This window comes from Centropristis striata, chromosome 12, assembly GCF_030273125.1.
Source record: "Centropristis striata isolate RG_2023a ecotype Rhode Island chromosome 12, C.striata_1.0, whole genome shotgun sequence".
NCBI lineage: Eukaryota > Metazoa > Chordata > Actinopteri > Perciformes > Serranidae > Centropristis > Centropristis striata.
Genome location: NC_081528.1, coordinates 7313670 through 7337169, shown reverse-complemented (window position 1 = coordinate 7337169; position 23500 = coordinate 7313670). Strand labels below are relative to the sequence as shown.

The 23500-nt window shown below is 37.8% G+C and overlaps 1 long non-coding RNA gene across 1 annotated transcript; it reads left to right on the top strand.

Annotated features, from left to right (window-relative positions):
* Positions 1–7586: 7586 nt before the first annotated feature.
* On the top strand, positions 7587–10020 carry LOC131981599 (uncharacterized). The gene is made up of 3 exons (XR_009395314.1): positions 7587–7693; positions 7869–7942; positions 9718–10020. It is a non-coding gene; the product is annotated as an uncharacterized LOC131981599 (long non-coding RNA).
* Positions 10021–23500: the final 13480 nt, after the last annotated feature.

Genomic DNA, 23500 nt, shown 5'->3' with positions numbered 1-23500 from the left:
TTCACGTAGAGACACGATATTTGGTACACATATGAATCATGTGGAGACGCACCAAAAAGTCTCTTGGACCCATACCTCAAACCCAACAGGAAGTCCGCCATCGTGCTTTGAAGATCGCAATATTCAGCATTTTGGGCCATTTCCAGGTCGCATACTTTAACGAACTCCTCCTACAGATTTTACCCCATTGACTTCAAACTTGGTCAATACCATCACACGGCCTTTGGGATCAAAAGTTATTCAAATCTTTCCCGACGGTCACACTATGTGGGCGTGCCATGGTGACAAATATGGCGTCTCGCCATTTAACACCAGACTGGATAACTTGACTATACATTGTCCAATCTGTCCCAAATTCCGCACACGTGATGAGGGTCCAGTCCTGAACACACCCACATGTCAATATTGACACACACTCATAGCGCCCCCTGCTGGCAACAGCAAGTAACATGTTTTACCCCTACCCCGAGCACAGTGGTAGGAGACACACCATTTGGTACGCATAGGGACTGAGCCTACAGCACCGCGCCCGACGTGGCCTCCGCTGACATGGCCTCCCCCGACGGCTCCACTCGGCTCGGTCCCGTTCAGTCCTGCTTGCAGGCCTAGTTATTATTATTATTTTTTTTTTCCGAAATGAATTGTCTTTTTGGGGCCTTTCTCATATTCAAAAACTCACCATTTTTGGGAGATACATCAATCTCCCGTGAAATTTACGTATTCTGGTAGTCGCACGAATGGACCTTGCGAAATGACTCAGTAGCGCCCCCTTGAAAATTTCAAAACAGCCTCACAATATAGGTTTTTTTCACGTACACACACGAACGTTGGTACATATGTGTATTAAGGGCACCCGCACCAAAAACTCTCAAGAACCCATACCCGAAAACGTACAGGAAGTCGGCTATCTTGAGTCGAACACGGCGTTTACGGCTGTTTTTGACCATTTCCACCCCGCATACTTTAACGAACTCGTCCTACAGATTTCTTCTGATTGACTTCAAACTTGCTCAGTAGCATCACAAGGCCTTTGGGATCAAAAGTTATTCAAATCTTTACCGCCGCTCACACTATGTGGCCGTGGCATGGCGGCAAAATATGGCGTCTCGCCAAAAAACAACAGATCGTTATAACTTTTACATACTTTGTCCCATCTGCTCCAAACTTCTCATGCTTCATCAGAGTCCAGCCCTTAACACTTCTAAATAACCATCTTTCATCACGCCCCGCCCCTTATGCTCTATCCACGCCCCCTTTCACACAATGACCACGTTGCATACTTTACATAACTCCTCCAACAGATTTAATCCCATTGCCTTCAAACTTGGTCAGTACCATCACAAGACCTTGGGGAACACAACTTATCAACACCTTTACTGACCTTTACAATATGTGGCCGTGACATGGCGGTCAAATATGGTGTCTCGCCATCTAACTCCAGACTGGATAACTTGACCATACATTGTCCAATCTGTCCCAAATTTCACACACGTGATGCGGGGCCAGCCCTGAACACACCCACATGTCAATATTGACAAACAGTCATAGCGCCCCCCGCTGGCTACAGGAACTCACTTGTTTTACACCTAGCCCCAGCAGTAGGTTTCACGTACAGACAAGACATTAGGTACACATATGTATCATGTGGAGACGCACCAAAAAGCCTCTTGGAGCCATACCTCAAACCCAACAGGAAGTCCGCCATCCTGGTTTGAATATCGCAACATTCAGCGTTTTGGCCCATTTCTACCTCGCAGACTTTAACGAACTCCTCCTACAGATTTTACCCGATCAACTTAAAACTTGGTCAGTACCATCACAAGGCCTTTGGGATCAAAAGTTATTCAAATCTTTCCCCACGGTCACACTATGTGGGCGTGGCATGCCGCCAAATTATGGTGTCTCACCATAACACACCAGACTGGATAACTTCACCATACATTGTCCAATCTGTCCCAAATGTCACACATGTGATTAGGGGCCAGCCCACAACACACCCGCATGTCAATATTGACACACAGTCATAGCGCCCCCTGCTGGCAACAGCAAGTAACATGTTTTACCCCTACCCGGAGCGCCGTGGTAGGAGACACAACATTTGGTACGCATAGGGACTGAGCCCACAGCTTCGTGCCCGACGTGGCCTGCGCTGACATCGCCTCCCCCGACGGCTCCACTCGGCTCGGTCCCGTTCAGTCCTGTTTACAGGCCTAGTTCTATGTTATTTTTACATCACTACATTTACAGTTACAAGTTACTTTGAAGATCTTTGTTTTACATGCAAATGATAATGCTCAGTAATTGTTATAGATTAAACTAGCCAATAGTAATAATGAAAAACATATTATAAGTATGCATGAACTAGTAATGCACATGTAGTAATAATAATTGAGTAATATAAGGCAACACCTACAGGGGTCATTCTGCTGCCTCTCTCTCTCACACACAAATATATATCCATATATATAAATATATACATATATATATATACATATATACACACATATATATACACATATACAGTATATACACGTATATATACATATACACATATATATACATATATATATAATACAAAACCAAAGGTTGGAGACACCCTAATTCAATTTTTTTTCTTTATTGTTATTGTTTTCAACATTGTAGATTAATATTGAAAACATCAAAACTATTAAAAACATGTATATGGACTTATGCATTTTTTTAAAAAGTCAAACAAACAAGGATATGTTTTATATTTTAGATTCTTCCTCTTGCTTTGATGACAGCTTTGGAGATTCATGAGCTGCTCACCTGGATGTTTTCTTTTTGTTAACAGGTACAGCTTGTCAGAGTTAATTTGTCCATTTTTTGCAGAAGAATCTAAAATATCAAACGTATTCTAATTTTTTTAACACTTCTTTGTTTACTGCAAAAGAGCAAAAATTTGAAAATTGGATGTTTTGTGTTTGAGGGAAAAGGAAAAAATAATAAAATAATACACATGTAGACATGCAGTCATACCCATACTAGACTTGCATACATGTGGAAAAATATTTAAACTAGATATAAACAAAAGAAAGGGTGTTTTGCGGAAATATACACTTTCCATTTCTGCCATATTTCAACAAACGTATTAACTTGAATGTGTCTACAATACATGTTATGTTTATTTACTTACTTTTAATCCCTCTGGTCTGCTTTCACATGTATTCCTGTCCAACACAGCCAGACCGGAGCAATGTCCACACGGATAGCTCCTCTTGCTGCTGTGCTGCAGTGGTGTTTCCTGCCATCTGCACTGAAATAAAATGTATCGTTCATCTCTAGTGTCATTTATCCCACAATGAAAAGCCGATACTCTGGTGGGAACCCGAAATACTAAGTGTGAACCAGGAAAAGAGCATAATAGGTGCCTTAAAAATAAGTCTTAATTGTTGAGAAGCAGCAGGAGGCTCGCAGCTGCAGTCACATGTCAATGAAGTGTTAAAACAAAGTGTAAAATAATAACAGCTGCAGAGTTTCAGAGCTCTGCTGTTGTCAGCCCTCAGGTAGGACACACACACACACAGCAGGATGCAGTGTACTGTACATGTTTTGCAGAGTTAAATAATTCAATGTGAAATTATTCAAAAGAAACAATAATGGAGAAAAAAACACGTGCACACAGCCGCAGTGTCAACGTTCACACTGTAAACGGGGAAATTTGATACAATAGACTACATAAGACAGGTAAAAAGGTCATTATCACATGAGCAGCAACATTGTATTTATTTATTTCAGAGAAAAGCTCAGAAGACATTGTGACCCTGAGTTGAGCCTCAGAGGCTGGAGTGGCTGCCTGAGAGGAAGTGTTCAGGGCCAGAAAGTCCTAGTTCATAGATTTGTAGTGAATTATTAATTTGCCTCCTTAAATGACTCATTTGTTGCCCTCACTGTAAGTTATGCCTCGCTCACTGTTGGTGGCCTGGATTTAATGATGCCTTCAGGTGCACTCGTGTTTATCATGTTCAGGAAAAGAGTCCACTTGACCCAAATTTCTTGACATCTCTCAGTTCACGAGTTGAAATATATGCTGATTTTTAAAATCTGTTTCTAGTTACCTTGTGTAAATGTTTTTGTAATGATTAATTAGTCGTTGCTGTAAACGAGTTTCTTCTTCTGAACATGACACTGAAATGTAAGAAAAGTTGTCTCTTTTTTTAACAGAATGAGGGAACATCCAATTTCTCATGACCCACTAAACTAAATATATTAAATGTCTTCATTAAATGGAGGGTGCTGTAAGCTCCAGTGACTACTTGAGGGGCTTTGCAAGCTAATGTGGCTCGTGAGCAAATACAGTAAAAACTAGAATCTTCAATTCTAATTTCTAAAGCCAAGTGGTGATATGAGACAATGTCACTAATTTCTTTTTCGAGGCAACGTAGTCTGGAGTTAAAGTTATGGCAAGAAACTTTTATTTTGTGTAGGGTTTGGCGCCCTCTGAGGACAAAAGTGGTAATGTTTAAACAAGTACCAATGCTGCTGCCAGACCTACTTTAGAAAACCTCTCACTTTACTGCAGCAGGGTCTGACAGGCTGCCCCGCTCAGTTCTGGTTCTCCAAGTCGTTTCTTTCTCCCAGTGGACTCAGCAATACAGCGTTGACCTGCAGCAGCAGTATGTTGTCAGTAACGGTGTTTCCACTACAGCCCGATACCCGATAAATAGCCCGATAAATTGCTGAAACGCCCTTAATTTGAATATGAGCCATCCGGAGCGGTCTCTTGACCGGACTTCTTTTGGCCCTGTCAAAGAGCAGGGCCGTTTTTCTCCCCTGAAAAAAGCCTGGTTGCTGATTGGATAAAACGCTAAGCGGGATGTGACGTAGTACTCGACGCCACAACAACACGCACAAGATTTGTAAAAGCCGGCGAAGCAGTGTTGCCAACTTAGCGACTTTTCAGACCCCCTTAGCGACTATTTTTCAAAAAAGTGACTGGCGACAAATCCAGCGACTTTTTCTGGTGTTATTGGAGACTTTTGGAGACTCCTTCTTACTCTTCATAACTAGCCAGCGGCGGCACAGAAGTGGCACAGTCCTCCTGCAGCAGTCTCTCCCAGCTGCAGTCACAAAGCCGGAGGGGATGTTAAATCCTTATCGTCCAGTCTGCAAATTGCTAATAGGCTAACAGTTAGCTCTGTAGCAGTACAGTGTGTATGTGCTGCTGCTGCAGGAGGTGTTCACTTAGCGATCTCTGTTTGTTTACAACAAGCACCAGACACTCTGTGCACAGTTAGGGATTAATTAATTTAATTAATTTAGCCGGTTAATTCACGATCAATATGTTTATGATCAGCAGAGACTCTGTGCATAATTAGCCATGCTGCTTTGTTTATGATCAGCTGCTGAAAACCATACTTCACCTCCGGAGTCTCTTAAATCCCTCTGGGGGCCTTTTTGTACTGGAGACATGCAGAGTGAGCAGACATTTGAGAGGGCGTTGCCTGATACTTTCCCGGTGGCCACTCTTCTCCTAAAGGAAACACAGCTAGTGTTGGCTCCAAGGAAGCTGGCAGTGAGCTGCAGGACCTGGAGCTCACTGCCCTGTTGGCCAGCACACAGAACCAATCTACAGGTTGTTGTGGACCATGTTGAAAAGCCTCCAGACAACCAGCTTGTCTTTGGCCGGTTCTTTCTGGATCAGCACAGATCTCCTGGCCCGAGGAGGAGCTGTTGCTGCAAATAATGTAGTACACTACAGAAATATGATTTGAATCAAATCAAAACCAAACCTCACTTAATAAATGAAGTCCTTATGAAAGTATTTTTAAATTGTATTTTAATGTATTACAGATTGTTAGTTCATCACCTTCAGGCCTGATGGAAGGAAAACGTGTTTACTGGGAGCTGAAGTTCAGAGTTACACTGAAACTTCACAGATTTCTGGAGCTTTGAAATCTTTTCTGAGGCGCTCAAGAGATAAGAGACAAGGAGGCCTGAGTGAGGGTGACACACACACACACACACACACACACACTGCAAGCAGTGCAGCTCTTATTGTTTCATATCAGCCAAGAGCAGAAAACTAATTTCTTGTCTTTCCCCCTCCAACAGTCACTGGATGAATTCTCTGTGAGGAATTCTGCTGAAGCCTGCGACTCATCTCACTGGAAAAAAAATTAATAAATAAACTGCCGGGTACGCCACACCCAGTGTGTGTGTGTGTATGTTTTCTACTTATATCTTTGTAACGTGAGATGTGTGAAGTAGGTTTTCATTTCTTGGAGGTGAGGGAACTTTTTTTTTTTTTTAAGATGAAAGGCAGGAAATGTTTAACGGTGACCATTTTATATTGTAGAGTCGAGACATATTGGAAACCACAATCATTTTAGGGAAGAGGGGAGATGTGGGGAAATATCCATGGTTTGTCTGCAACATCTTTGTCTTTCTGATGAATATCAAAATGATGTTCCTCATTATCTTAACATTGTCTTTAGTAAAGATAATTTAAAACATTACATTAACAATGTGTTCAAGGTGAGCACAAAACAAAAACTTGGCTGTGTTAGTTACCCCTACTCAACTCATAAAATTACATAAAACCGAAAGCAGTAGTAGTTAGTTTGTCCCTTTGAGGACACCACTCATCCCCTCTAATCTCGTTCACAATCACGCAAGTTTGTATTACATCCGCCATTATCCTTTTCATTGCACATGGAGAAACACGTCCTGGACAAATCCACAGCCATCCTCCAAATAGAGGTAAGTAAACACATTTTCCTGCCAGTAAGTCATGGCACCGATAGGCTCTGTTTACCATTTAGCTCCGTTAGCGCGGTTAGCGTTGTTAGCACGGCTACAGTCGAACGCGAGCAGCTTGTTTATTAAACAAAATGAGCAGCTGTGTACAGATTTATATATTTTTTACAATCAGGACTTTGACGTTGCAGGACTTTTTCTGGTCAGTCGCCATGGAAACATGACGCTCTGCCAGTGGTGCAGTGTTATGTTTGCACCAGCGTGAAAATAACTTGTGTAACTTCACAGCTGAAAAAATGAACATATTACTGTATACCAGTGGCTGCATCTAGGCAGTTTGCAAATCAATTATTCTTACAGTGTTACCGTAACCCTTGAAGATCAAGTTCATTTTATTAACAGAAGCCATTTAAGGTTACCTTTCCTATAGAACAGGTCTATATCTTGTCCTTTTATCAAATAAACTAACTAGCCTTGTGTTATTTAGCTTGTTTATCATGTCATTTCTGTCTCTACATGGTTGGTGAATAGCCTACATTTCTTGTCTGCTCTCTGTATTGCGCGCAGTGAGTTTCCCATTAATTAATCCCTGGACTGTGGCGGCCCGCTAGAGTCTAATCTGCCGCGATAACGTCATATTTCAAGCTTCTTAAAGTATATTTACACTTTTCACGATATAAAGTTCTACTGCGTTGTGTTTGGTGCTCAGCAGAGTGTCTGTGACCCGTGATTTTGTACTCATTGCCTAGTTCTGAGTAACCTTTAAATCTAGATTCTGCATAAAGTACCTAAACCTGTTTCGAATTATACATTTGTAAATTTTAAGTTGTGTTAATCTTCTGTACTTTGTGTTTTTGTCTTGTTGAAACATATACCTAGGTAAGCGCTGAGTTCACGCAGATAACCACCATCCCAAAGTTGATGTCGCAGCTGGACCACTACTACGACAAGTTGACTGGAGTGCTACGAAAGAGTGTGTATAATTACCTGCAACACACACACACTTTCATTTGCTCTGCCCTTGTTGCTTATTGGCAAGTGCACCTGTAGTTAACTATTTTATAAATGAGTGACCTCTGCATGAAGACTGGCTGGCCAACTGATATCAGTGACTTGTTTATACAGTGTATTTCCTGTTGTGTTTCCAGAACGACTCCATTGAAACAAGGCAGTAGCTTTGTAACTCAATGAAGACCCCGAAGAGCTAGTGAAGGAATACGGAGTAAGTGTTATCAGTCGTTTTAAAGTGATATTTTCATTCAACATTAAATACAGCACTTAATATGCTCTTATTAATGTTTTTATTTATTATCTATTTTTAATTAACTGACTTCACTTACCAGTGGAGTCAGTTATCAAGGTGAATATAGAGGGTATGCATTTACATCACGTTGCCCTCGGCAACGCTCCTTTCACTCGGACTGAGTGGCAAATCAAACATCCCTCAATGTGGTGAAGGAGCGGTGGACACAGAGAACCCGGGTAAAACATGTAGCTCAAAACAATTAAGGTCAGAAGGACTCGACAATCCGCCGCAGAAACACTTTATCACCTCCAGACTAGACTATAGTACCATCATATTGTATGGCATTCCCTCCAAATTACTCAGCTCCATTCCATCCAGAACTCAGAACACCAGAGACCTGCAGGATCCTCCGGCTCTCTGCTCATGGCCTGCTGCTGCTGATGTCATTTGTTTGTACTTTCTTTTTCACAATCATACACACACTAACCAGAACATTTACTTTATTAAAACATCTGTGACAAACTTTGTGTGGTCTCTCTTGTCTTTTGAGAAACTTTGTGACAATGATTCACAGGTTGCTTTGTATACATGAAGCAACACGTCATATTATAGCATGTTGCAAAATGACACGGAAAAAGTCAAAATTTCATTAAAAACGTAGTATAGTATGTCATCACATTTCATAAAAAAGATGTCAGTTTTCGTATATTGTAAAAAACAAAAAAAATTACAATAGGGTCCTCACACTTTCAGTGCTCGGTCCCTAAAATCTAGTCAAAACCTAATGTAACGGGCATGCATTGTCTTTAACAGTTTTACATCAGGATTAATGCGCATCCATTAACCCTTAGAAGTTCTGCGTTGTGTTCTAAATTGTGCTGAAGTAAAGAAAAACGCAAAAAAAAATAAAATTCAACCATTCAGATGTTGTTGTAGGAGGCCTTTGGGAGTGTTTTCAAAAATGTTGTTTAAGTAAGTTTTTACGGAAATGTTGTAATATTGCAACATTGGGCTTAATGGGGAGCAGAATCTCCTGTATGAAGGCAGGACAGTGGATTTGTCTGTACAAATCAACAGAAAAACAAATAAGGCTCTGTAACATGCAGTCTCCTCCACACGGCACACAGGTCTCAAGCTCCTGTTAGCAATTAAGCATACAGAAAACCCTGTAAACTAACGTGGAAACGTGTCTCAAGTTTGCAAAAAGTCAGTTTACAAAGTTTATATTCAATTAACACATTAACTGCATGTTCACAACCTAGAACCTAACATTTATACATGCATAAAACAAGGTTTGCATTGTCCAAAAACCGAAATAAATGTTCAAAAATAAGCAAAATAATACATTACCTCCTCTCAGCTAATCTGGCGCGGAATGAGAGAGAAGCACAGAAATGACGGCATAACACCTGCGACCTCTTAAAGTGACAGTACAGGTATTCACACCTTGGTCTGAATACAACACTCAGGCATAAATATAAGCAATAAAACACACCTTAAACATATAGAAAACAATATTCATCAGGATTTGGTGACATTCCAAATGTAAAAATAAAGACACAATTTCAACCTGGTTACACTAACAACAATGTCATGAACTTCATTGGCTCAGAAATAGGGATAAAAAAAAGGGGAAAAGGGACTTTTTACATTTCAGATGTAAATACATGTTATGAAATAAAAGCAATTTAATTAGTACAGTAAGTCATGACCTTCTCAGGGTTCTGTCTTTCCCTTGTTTCTGTTTCCAGGAAAATGATGGGTGGAGATGAAACCTCATGAGACGTGCAGCACTCCTGAGCAGGCTGAACTCTTCAGCACTCACTCACACAAACACTGAATTTACTTAATATACTTTTTATAAACATCTGTGGCAGACTGTGTGAGACAATGATTCACAGTGCTGAGGGTGCTGGAATAAAGTTGAATAATAAATTTAAAATAAAATAAAAAGCTTTATATACATGAAGCAGGTGGATAAAGCAGCTTCAACAGTTATATAGATTTACATTGTAATATATTTTTGACTAAGTGTCACTAAACAAGATATTCAATTTGTGAGTACAGTATTGCAGGATTTATTGGATATTTTATAAATATATTGTAATGGATAGTATGCCATAAAAATGTAACAGTACAGTGTGCAATAAAAATGTATTTTTAAAATGTTTTTTTTATTATTTGTTACTAAAAACATTATAAATGTCATTAAAAGTGAAATAGTACAGTGTGCAATAAAAAGTAATCAAGACATAGCATATAATGTCATAAAAAACACTTTCATAATATTGTGTATGTTACTAAAAATATCATTAAAATGTGTATATTATGCAAAAAACATTTTAAAAAATAATAAAAGGCCATAGTACAGTGTGACAAATCATAAAAGTGTTGCAACAGAAAAATGTGAAAAAAATAGTATAGTATGCAATTAAATGTCACAAAAATTGTAAAAAAAATCTATGTAGTGTGATATTTTCTCAACATGTAAAATTAAAGTGTTGCATTAAAAAAGTGATGTATGTGTTTATTGGAAAGACACATAATTATGTTAAAGACAAACTTCATTGGGAAACAGCAAGTTAAAGTTAAACAAGTTACTTTATTTTCCCTCGTCGTTGGTAAGTTGTCATCAGCAACATGATGGCGGGGGCGGAGGGGTGCAGGGGGAGCGGGGAGCTTCAGGTTGTGGAGTGTTAAACCCCCTGTGGTCCGTCTGGAGGACGAAGCAGAAATTAAAGTCTCGCTAATTAGCGAGCGATAAAAATAGTTGTGGAAACGGTTGGATCTGGATCACAGTTTGCACTTCAGCCTCCGTTCTGACACCACTGAGCCGCTGTCTGCATGTGCTTCAGTGAGAGAGAAGTCAAAACAAATTAATCCAACGTGTTAGAATAAAAACACACACAAGGCACGAGAAGGGAATATGTTTAATATGAATGTTTATCTATATCCGCCCTGTGTGATATCTCAGATTCAAACAGCCTCATTTTCAGGTTTTATAATTTTTTGACGAAAGAAAAATGTTTTTAGACTCATTTACTTTTGGCGGATTGGCAGTGAAAGTGAGAATTAAGGTCAATAAGTCACCCAGTGTGGTTCATTTCTGTCTGTGGGTGCACAAACAAAGTAAATCCTTCCTAACAAGCTTCTCTAACTCGCTGTCATCCTTCGAGACATTTAAACCAATAAGGTGATTCCAATCAGTTTGAAATATGTTTAAAACTTTTCATTTATTTTCTTCCAAGGGGGAAAAAAATTACAGAATATAAATGAAAATGCCACCTGCCATTAGAGGCAAAAACTTATCTTGTATAAAAACTTATATTCACGAGAAAGGACAGGTTCATCTGCGATACAGAAACAGATGCAAAATCAATTCTGCACACAGGAATCAACAACAAATTATATTTGATTCAAAACGGTAAATAATCAAAACTTATTGATTCATTTTGGTGTCTTGTTATAAGAAAACAAGATGTTAGGATTTGCATGCATTTTTCTTTGGCATAAATTGAACAAAAAGTAACAAGAAATATTTAAGCGTGTTGTGTTACAGGTATTAAAAAAAAACTGATCCAGCAATTAGAGGATTCAAATCTAATCTTTTTGTTGTTTATAGGTACATGCAACACGGGCCAAGGATGATAAAAAATGTTTTAAAAGCAATGAGAATTTACAGCAATTTGAAATATGTTTTGTATATTGTGTTGGCTGTTTTAAGTTAGGAAATATATTCATGTTCACCAAATCACAATGGGCCTCATTCATAAATGTGTGTACTCACTAAATTGTTAAGCTGTACAAATCTGGAGGTCAGGAATACTTTCTGACAGGATTCGTTTGTAGCCTGCATAAGAAATTGAAAACCGCCTCAGGCCCAACGTACACACAAACAATGAGTATTTGCAGGTCAGTTTGACAAACTTCTTGTGTATGAACTGCAGCAATCTGGTCATTGATCCCGTCTTTCGCTCATGTCTAGATCAACTAAAACAGGGATGCTGGAGGGGGCCACAATTTTTCATCGACACTACCACAGGGCCACATATAGGACTGTGCAGTTAACCAGATATGATGAAACTGCAATATTAAATATGTTTACAGTGCAGTAACTTAGCAAATAACATATTTCATGCTCAAATGCATGTATAACAGTATAAATAGGAATACAAAAGGTTTGAAGCAAATAAAAAAATAACCACTTACTGTGATTTCTTTTGATTTCAGTGCAAGAACAGCAGACCAACATTAATTGCAAGTAATTTTGAAAAATTGAATAAAATTAAATTGAAGTAATTTTGTGCATTTTTACACTGCACTTTTAAGATTTAGTGCTCAAATGCATGTAGTTGTACTGAGGGCCACTTCAAGTCAGGATGCAGGCCATATGCAATACACAGAGGTGGCCCACTTACTGTGACTGTAACTGCCCATATTTATGATTTATTACTATCCATACTGTGACTGTATACATCATTTATACATGAATTTTCATGCATAACTCATATCACTGTATATACTGCTGACAATCATATATTTATTTTTTTATTTTATTGTGTACAAATCATCATCTACCTGCACTGCTGCTATACTGTACATTCTTTACTGTATATATTTCTATAATATATTAATTCACTGTATATGTCCTATAGCATATTCGATTCATACCTGCACTTTATTTATATACTCTGTTCATATGTACATACGCTTGCACTTAACTACTCTGCACTTCTGGTTAGATGCTGAACTGCATTTCGTTGTTACTCTGTTCAATGACAATAAAGTTTAATCTAATCTAATCACAAAGCTGGCAGCACCAACAAGACCTCCAACCTAAATGACAGAATAGACCGTTTGTCAGCACCACCCATAGACTCATGAGCGTTTGGCGGCTCACGGTACAGAGCGGAGCGTTCTAAAAATAGCACACACGTCATTATACATACATGTACGGTTCAGTGTTGTAAAAAGGCTGCAGTTTCTGTGGCTTTAGGCTATAAAACCACTGACTTAGGTTTATGGCAAAAACCTTTCTAGGTAGACTTTATAAAATACAGTTCAAACAGGAAATAAATTCAGTTATGTAAAAAGTCGTTTACTTTTGTTTTGCACACCATTCTCCTGGTGAAAGTCCTCCGTTTATTCGACCCATCCACCTCCCCTCCCTCCATGAGAGTGACAGACATCCATTTGAACTCTTCATCACCTTTAATCATTACTACTACGTCAGCAAGATGGCAGCAGATACATTAAACAACACTAGATTTACATATATCTTATATAGAGGAAAAAAGGGGTATGGTTGATTGGAAATAGCAGGTATGTGCCTCCCAATTTATAATGCTCCTGATTCACTAACACACACTGTGGTAATAACACAATTGGATGGTGCCCACGTGTCTGGACTCCAGCAGTAAAGATTACTACACACATTAATGTGTAAAGCCTTTCTACATACAAGTGTTTTTCACTGCCTTTGTTGATGCATCACTGCATTTCCTGCAACAACAGCATGAGTTCAAAAAGTGTGAATTGTGATATTGCTCCACAGTTTAATAAAAGGGTGTCAGGCAGGAGTGTGAGAGAGTCTTCTTATAATCAGGGTTTATATTGCAGTCAATACGGTGCTGAATAATGATAAAACATGCAAGAACACAGGGACAGTCCTTTAATCTTAATGTGATAAAGTTTATTTATCATAATGTTATTTAGTTAGATTTATTTAACTTTTCATAAGGTACCCACACCATTCAGCACATACACATTGAACATTGATATTCACTGAAAACTATTGGAATATTATTGGAAAATCAAACCTTTTTGAAAAATGAATTCAAAAATCTTCAAATCGAGGATGCACACCTTTGTGCCATGCGCAAGCCACATACAAAATCTTCTGTTACGGTCAGCGAGATATGCCCTAAACCATGGGTCTCAAACTCGCGGCCCGCAGGCCAATTGCGGTTCTTGTGAATGTTTTGTGGCCCTCACCTTGATATGAAAGTTTAATGTGAGTTTTATATGAATGCCACTTTACCGTGTTGTGTGTGAAAGGTCCCTTTATTTCCTTTTTTTTGGTAATTTTGTTTATCTTTATGATAATTTTGTGTCTTTTTTAGTAATTTTGTGTCTTTTTTAGTAATTTTGTGTCTTCTTTTGGTAATTTTGTGTCCGTTTAAAATAGTTTTGTCCCTTTTTTTAATAATTTTGTGTCTTTTTAAAGTAATTTATTGTTTTTTCAGCCATTTTGTGTATTTTTTGTAATTTTGTGTATTTTTTGGTCATTTTGTGTCTTTTTTGTAGTAATTTAGTTTTTTTGGTAATTTTGATACTGCCTCCAGCGGCCCCCAGTTAATTTGAGTTTGAGACCCCTGCCCTAGACACACATCTACACACACACACACACACACACACACACACACACACACACACACACACACACACAGATACCCTTCTTGCTTTTATAGATAGATGTAATGTAAAAAGCCTCAAAACAAGTTGATATGTCTCATAAACAAACAGCTGAGTGCTCTCGTCCCGTTGGTTGATGTTTCAAGATGTTGAAAGAAAATTATTTTCAGGAGTCTATAATTTGAGTGAATGACTTGTGGATTTCTTGCAGTGTTTATCCATCGCTCCTCTCAGGGGGATTTACAGATAAAACATCGTCATCATCTGCATCAAACTGACTGAAGGGCCTGCAGAGACTTCTTGTCAACAGATTAGGAATCACTCGAAGTGAATTGTCCTCATCATTAATATGTGCATAACATGAACGAGCCGGCACGCCGCCGCCGCTGATGAACAATGAGGCCGTTTCATCTTCAGCTGAGTGCCACTCTGATGAATATTCAGACGAGGGAAACTGGGCTTTAAACGGTACACACTGAGCCTCTTAGCTAAATCAGCAATCGCTCCTTTATTAACATACTGGAATCTGTAATTATGCCCCGTCGCATGTTAGCTTTCCACAACATGACTACAAAAGACATGAGGAAAAGGAAATGCACTGATGTTATGTGTGATAGGAACTGCACGAGCACATTTCCATTTCTATAAGAAGCAGCTGAGAGTCAGTGGGCTCACTGCAAAAAAAACACCATATTCACCCGTTATTCACTTTACTTTTGAGTGGTAGACCTGGCTGTACGGCTGTGTTTACACCGCCTGCTCAAAGTAATGAAGTTCACATATTTAGCTCCAGTTCGGCACACTTCAGACAGAATGTAAACACAGAATAAAACTTGCTCTGTGGAAATTAAAAAGTGCATCATATAAAACTAAGACTTCCAGGTGTTTTTAAACTATATGGCGTACTTTAAAGTAAAGCATTGTGTTCAACTCATCTCAGTTTGTTGTATTTTTTAACCTTTGCCCAGTTCATCCTAAATGGTCTTCACACACCAGGGGCATGATGAATAAACAGCACAAAAATTCAAATGCCTGCAGATGTTTTGCATCAAAACTGGCCGTACTGTCAGTGTTCAATCAAAAATTTTCACTAAAGTTCAGTCTTGAAATGGTCTTCTATGGAGTAAGATAGCTGTCATAAAGATATGTGCATGATTCCAACCATTCGTGTTCGTAATGTTAAACATGAATCTGAGAAATTGTTTGGCTTAGATTGTTTTTATGAGAATGAATCTAAAAGCTGTGAGTGCAAAGTCTGAATAAACCTCTAATTTCTACAACTAAGAAGTATTCACTGTGAGCACCAATTCAAGTTTGTGGGTACAAGTAAAAAAAATTTTTAATTACGTCACATAGGTCACAGGCAGGTCACAGGGGAAAATAATCAAACCACAATTTCTCCAAACGCGAAAGCCAAAGATGACTGACAGCAGTGGAGCGGGTGGAGCTGCCAGCTCAGGTGAAGCATCACAGGTAAAGTCAATAACGTGTATCTTCAATATTTATTTCATAAAATTGTACTATTTTAAATAATATACAGTTCATGGATTTACAGACTTACTGCGTTAGCTTGCAAGCTAACGACATGCTGGTGACGCTAAGTTAGTGCTAGTATTACTAGCATTACAAGTTGGATTGTGCTAGTTAATTAGCATATTACCTGCAAAATATGAAATAATTAATAATAGTTATGTTGATGAAGATACGACTTTTATCGATTTATAAATTGTGTCAATTGGTGAATAAATCTGTTCATCGTATAAGTCCGGTTTCTCTTCCTCTTTGCTAACCCTCCTCTCGGTCATATGCATTTGTTTACAATGAAACCGATATGTCTAACAGACCGTTGCTGCCTGTGACCTATGTGACGTCATTTCAACAATTTCTACTCGTACCCATAAACTTGATTTGGTGTTCACAGTGAAGACTTCATAGTCGTAGAAATTAGAGTTGTATTCACAAGACATTGCACTCACAGCTTTTAGATTCATACTCACACAAAAACAATCCTAACCCAAACAATTACTCAGACTCACATATATGAAAGCAGAATTTTGTGTACAACTATTTTATTGACATACAAATGTTTAACATTAGGAATACGAATGGTTAGAACAGGGATGGGCAACTTAAATGCTGGAGGGGGCCGCAATTTTTCATGTTCACTACCACAGAGCCACATATAGGACCGTGCACTTAACCAGATATGATGAAACTGCAATTTTAAATATGTTTACAGTGCAGTAACTTAACATATTTCATGCTCAAATGCATGTATAACAGTATAAATAGGAATACAAAAGGTTTGAAGCAAATAAAAAATAACCACTGACTGATTTCTTTCTTTTTTTTTGTGCAAGAACAGCAGACCAACATTAATTGCAAGAAGTAATTTTGTGAATTTTTACACAGCACTTTTAAGATTTCATGCTCAAATGCATGTAGTTGTACTGAGGGCCACTTCAAGTGAGGGTGTGGGCCGTATGTGGCCCCCTAGGCCTCCAGTTGCCCATCCCTGGGTTAGAATCATGGACACATCTTTATGACAGCTATCTTACCATAGCCTTCGAGCCCTCCAACCTAAACGACAGCATGGACCCTTTGTAAGCACCACCCATAGACTCCTATGAGCGTGGCAGCTCACGGTAAATAGCACTCACGTCATTATATATACAAATACGGTTAACTGTTGTAAAAAGGCTGCAGTTTCTGTGTATTTAGGCTACAAAAAACTTCCTGGTTGGACGTTATAAAAAAACAGTTTAAATAGGAAATAAATGATGTAAATGCTGGAAGTAAAACAGTTATGAGAGTGATGTGAGCCATGGAAATTGCATATTTTGCTGCCTGTATAAACACCCTATATTGTCGTTTTAGAAGGAAGAACAATCTTGAAAAATGTTTATGTTTATGCACATGCTTTCTGTATCTACTCACTAAACACCTGAAATAGCAAGGACATTTACTGCAACATTAGCTCTCATAGGTCTGGTTTTCTTTCAATAATAACCAGGCTTCATTTCACTAAAGCAACAATAACGACACTGTTCATTTCGTTGTTTTATTGAGTAATGGAGATTTTACTTTGTTCAAAATAAGATTTAGTTATTGTTGATTTTTTTTTTTAGATGAACATGCCCAGGGTAAATCCATCTTGTTCCACAAAAAGTTTAAAGGAGTTTGATAAAATATATTGATGTGCAAATTCTAAAAAAAAACAAACAAACTGGTGTTTAAAGGCCTTCAGGGTGTTTTTTTTTTTTTTCTTCAAAACTGCCTCACAAAAAGTTGTACAAATAAATAAATATGTGGAGCAGGAAGTATGGTTTTTGTTGTTTTTTTTGTCTCATGACGCTTCAGGCTTTTCTTGTGACCCTTTAGGGGAGCCACAGACCCCGGGTTGGGAACCACTCTCAATAAATTATTTTCCACTTATAAAAACCACTGAAACAAAGCTTCTGTGTGTTTTTCCTCTGTGTTTGCGGTCGACTTAACCCTCGATTAGGTCCATTTTAACATTTTAACAGTTAACTCCCTGAGCAGCAGCACTGTTGCTATGGTTACCTGCACTGATTTAGGATGTGATGTTTGAGGTCTCACATGTGATGTTAACAGCAGCAGCACCACAGCCAATGGAGAAATAGTTCTTTACTCATGGAACAAATGTAACACTTTTATACTGACTAAGGTCTGACTAAATTTATACATTGTTGGATAGTTGAATGAATTTGACCTCAAGATTTCAAGTATGTATTAAACTGTTGTGTTGAAGATAGAAAAACACAGTTTTATATACTCTTCTCTACATTGTGCCAACAGTGGTTTTATAACAAGCTGCTTTTTTTGTTTATTTTTTATTAGAAATGACCACAATGACTAAACATTTATCATAATTCAATCTATAGATAGACTATATATAACATGTAAATGTTAATAGTACAATTAACATGTCAATGCACAGTGCAGTCCTGCACAATAAAAAAAAAATGTTGTAAAAAAAAAAAAGTAAAATAGCCAAAGCTGGTAAGAGTTTGGCATCTTTTTACTGATGATTTTAAGAAATATTAAATTATAATTAATTAAATTTAATAAAATTAATTAATAACTTTTTTCCCATTAAATTTAAAGCTTTTGACTTAATTTAACATTGAGCAATATGATGTGGTTTTTTAAAAATATATTTTAACATGATTCACTGTAATTTAACAATTAAGATCATTCAGCAACTGAAAAATAATGTTAAAAATAAATAAATAAATATCTTAATGTCCATTGTATGGTTAATATTTGTAATACAAAAAGTTTTGTTTCATGGTATTTGCACCTAAAGTAGAAAAAAAAAAACCCTGTGAAATTATACAGTACATTTCTGGAAAATAGCTTTTTTTTTCTTTTTTTACAGTGCGGCTGAGATGTGACAGCAGATGGAAAATTGTTAAAAGAAGATATAAATATAAATAGTGTGATATTCTGCAGATCAAACATCACAGTTCATCATCAACACCTCTGATATAAACACATCTCGGAGGGAAATTAGACTTGATTGCATATTGATCGATGGATACATAGTCAGTTTATTAACCTCAGCGGGAATATGTGATGCAACACCAAGAAAAAATATACAATAAAAAGTCATAAATTATTTACTAATAACGTGAATATAAAAAAAGACCCTGAGCAATACTGACAAATACATAAATAAAATAAGAACAAATTATGGTTATCTATAGGGAGTTCACACATTGTATCGGACAGATAAAAATAAAATATGCATAAATCTGAATGAACAGCAGCTGAATTATTAATGCTATTATTACAATGACTGTAATAAATGTAAATGTAATAAAGAAGTCTGTCCTAATCATACAGGAAGAAACCCTCAGGCTTTTACATTCATATTATTCTTATTTTTTTTTTACATATTTCTGTTGCACTTGACTGATTTAAATCCCACAAGGGATTAAAGTTCACAATATGTTAAAATGTATTCTTTTAAAAGGTTATTTATTAACCCTCTGGGGTCTGAGCCTATTATGGACGTTTTTGAATACTTTTGATTTTGCCCTTCATTTACCACACAAAAAATGTTTACTATACCCATATTTAGTATCCATTTTTTCTTCACCTATATGATCTGACAATTATTTTCTCACTTTAACCTACTTTATCAACAAATTGAGCCCAAAAATCATGAAATCGAGTTTAAAAATTATAGTATTTACTACAATAAAAACTACAAATATGCTCAATGAACTGTTTTGGAACTTGAAAATGTAAACATAGAATGCAAATATGACCATATAAAAAGGTAAAATTTAAATATAATAAAAGTATATACAAAAAAAGTCCCATAAAAACATGTTTATTTACAGGCTTTTTTTCCTTGTTAGCTGCAACTCTTCAAAACAAACTATGTGCGAAATTACACATAGAGCTACACCAACACTCAAATATTTCTGTACTATCAAATTAAAACTATCATATCTTTGGTTTTACATGACCTAGGAATGTCAAACAAAAACTGGGAGAAAGTTTCAGGTCTGTACTTTGGAGTGAAGTTAATAGCAGCGCTCCATGTGACCTAGATTTTTTGTTAAACATCACGTAATCTGATCAGGACACCACCATCATAGACCCCAGAGGGTTAATCATATGTGACAACAAAGGTTTTTTTATGATTTAAAATGGAAAGCAAACGGTTTGTTTTGCATGACAAATAAACAGATTTTCAGTTCCAGCAGCGACTGATATCACTCACCACTGATCAGTTTTTAAAAAATGAAATCCTCGTCAGAAAAAGCTTTAAAACAGAAGCGATATCTTTTACAGTGTGCAGCAGACTGCTGCTGAAGATCTGTGGACTGAAGAGATTATCTGGATTTATCAGCTTTGGCCATTTTGCCAGAGATTTTCATTTTTTCCCCGTCAGTTAGATGGAAAACAAACCTGCATGAATAAAACCAAACAGCCCCCCCTTTTACTAACGGAAGATGACTGGATCAGATTTACCTTCCTGATAGCAGCAGTAAAGAGGATTTGGTTGGAGTGGAGTCCACACGGCGCTCACATGTGTTCGCTGTCATCAGAAACACAGAAACCTGGAGGTCTCCAAACAAACATCATGAAGCACGAAGATAAGATGGGAGCGCTGCGAGGACAGAGAGCAGAGCAGAGGATTAAACAGATTAAACACTGAAGTCAAACTGTCACAGCTGCATGACGTCTGCACACACACACACATGCACACACACACACAGAGTCCGACTTTATACAAATACAGTCAAATAAAACAATTCTGCAACACAAAATAACCTACAATCAAACCAAACTAAATATTGTTTTCCTCCACTGCTGTTTTAAAGATTAAGAATAAACATTTATCTGCAGCTTTTACAGCCAACATGGGAGATAAGTTCCTACAATCCTCAGAAATTAATGGAGATTTGTTCAGTTTTTATAAAAAAAAATTAAAAAAAGATATTCAAATATCCATCTGCTGGGGAAGATCATGTGATATGATTAAAAGCTACTGAACATTCACTAAATGGACCATATGGTCGGATGGTTTTCTCAAGAATGAACTTTTAACCAAAAAATTTGGTAAATAAATAGATAGGTAGATAGATAGATATACTTTATTTATCCCAAGCTGGGAAATTACAGTGGCATCAAACAGAATATTAAATTGAGATACAACCTTTACAAAAGACAAATCATGTGAAATGGTACATAAATAAAAAGGTAAATATGGTATTTCACATATGTGCATTGCTTTTGTGTTAATTTAACACAATTGATTAATAATGATGTGGTAAAGGGCATATGACTCATCTGTATTCGTGCAGAATTCTGTTCTAAATGTGATATTACACAGTAGATTTCTCACATTTCATATAAAATATAAATTAATGAATTAATAAAATGTGGAAAGGAATTAAGGAAGGAAAGAAGGATGGATGGATGGATGGAAAGAAGGAAGGAAGGAGGGATGGATGGATGGATGGAAGGAAGGAAAGAAGGATGGATGGATGGAAGGAAGGAAGGATGGATGGATGGAAGGACGGACGGACGGACGGACGGACGGACGGAAGGGTGGATAGATGGAAGGAAGGATGGATGGATGGATGGAAGGAAGGAAGGGTGGATGATGGATGGATGGATGGAAGGAAGGATGGATGAATGGATTTGAAGGAAGGAAGGAAGGATGGATGGATGGAAGGAAGGACGGATGGACGGAAGGATGGATGGATGGATGGAAGGGTGGATGGATGGAAGGAAGGATGGATGGATGGATGGAAGGAAGGAAGGGTGGATGATGGATGGAAGGAAGGAAGGAAGGGTGGATGATGGATGGATGGATGGAAGGAAGGAAGGGTGGATGATGGATGGATGGATGGATGAAGGAAGGGTGGATGATGGATGGATGGATGGAAAGAAGGATGGATGAATGGAAGGAAGGAAGGAAGGAAGGAAGGGTGGATGGAAGGAAGGATGGATGGATGGATGGAAGGAAGGGTGGATGGATGGAGGGAGGGAGGGAGGGAGGGAGGGATGAAAGGATGGAAATCTTTTTGAAGGAATTTCAAGAACAAATCAGTTTTGAAAATGAAAACAGAAACTAAATTGAGCCTGTCGTGTCTGGAGAAACAAGTCTGAACATCAGGCAAATGAAATGAAATGCAGCAGGTGTTTGACCACTTTGAGTGCAGGACGATGGCTCAGACACACAAACTGCACAGAATGGAACCAAAATCAGTCTGAGTCGAGTTTTTTTGGCCATCTGATCAGAACTTTTCCCCGGGGAAGTTTTTCTAGACTCGTCCAACCGGGAGGGGAATGAGAACAGACCCAGAACACACTGGAGGGATTAGACATCCCATCTGGACCGGGAACGCCTCGGGATCCCCAGGAGGGACCGGGAGAAGTCTGGGATCCTTTACTGAGCCTGCTGCTAACACGACCCGCACTAATGCCTTTTGTCACGTTCACACACTTTATTCTCCAGATGGAGGCGCTGCAGGGACGTTCTGCTGTTTGGCAGCTTGTTTTCTTCTCTGGTTGAATTTCTGCTTGGATGAAAATTTCATATTAAAGTGTTCAACTTTAGCCTTTGTGCTTAAAATATTTTTTACAATGTTTTTTAGCCATGCAACTGGCAAACTAAGGATGGAAATAAATATCTCAGAAAAAGTTGGCTGAACTTTGGTCCAGAGATTCATGTTCTCCAGGATTGTAGTCTACACCGCCCACAACCACTTTGTCTATCTTTGTAGTCTTTATAGTACGTAGAAACCCAACCAGAGGCTTCTGCTTGGTGTGAATTGATTCAAGAAATTAAGCATGACAAAGGGTTCTGCAGTGTCAAACCTTTGGCTGGTGCAGTTTGCTATATTTCCTTTGTTTGTCACCAGTTTGTATCTAAATTACATGTTCATCTACTTTTAAAAGGGTTTAAGTCGCTCACATTGCACTCATGTTTTCCCTCATGTTTTTGGATTGTAACAAAGGTCATGATTAAAAAAATAGGCAAGTCACAGACTGTCTCATATCTTCATATGAATGCAGAATCTGTGGACAACAGGACAATATTTTGAAATTTTGAAAATTCAATTTGTAGCCTGAGGAGCATTGACCAATCACGTGAGAATGGGCTGCAGGTAAACAGTCAAAGTGCAGAGCAATGAGCCGGAACACATTCTTGCAATTATGCAATTATCTGCTGATAATTAAGCTTTTTATTAGATTTTTTACAACGTGTTTGTATTCATATGCACATATCTGTTAATAGCGTCTGGTCCTAAACAACCTGCGAAAAGTGTCGATGAAGTTGTAAACAGTAGTTGTGTTTCCATCAACAAATTTCTCTGCACATTTTAAAGATTCTCATGAGAAAAGCTTGAAGGAAACACCAAAATTCTATAAAACTTTTGAAAATGTGCATAAAAGTTACGTTCACTTGAGGTATTTTTGGTCTTTTTTCAAAAAATAGCTGATCATTCACGTGAGTTAAATGTTCACTATGTCAGAACTTATTCAGAAACTATTTCCTATGACATGAAATAACAAGTAGAAGTTTGATCTAATTCCTAAAGAGTTCTTTCCATTTTCTCTCTGATCAGC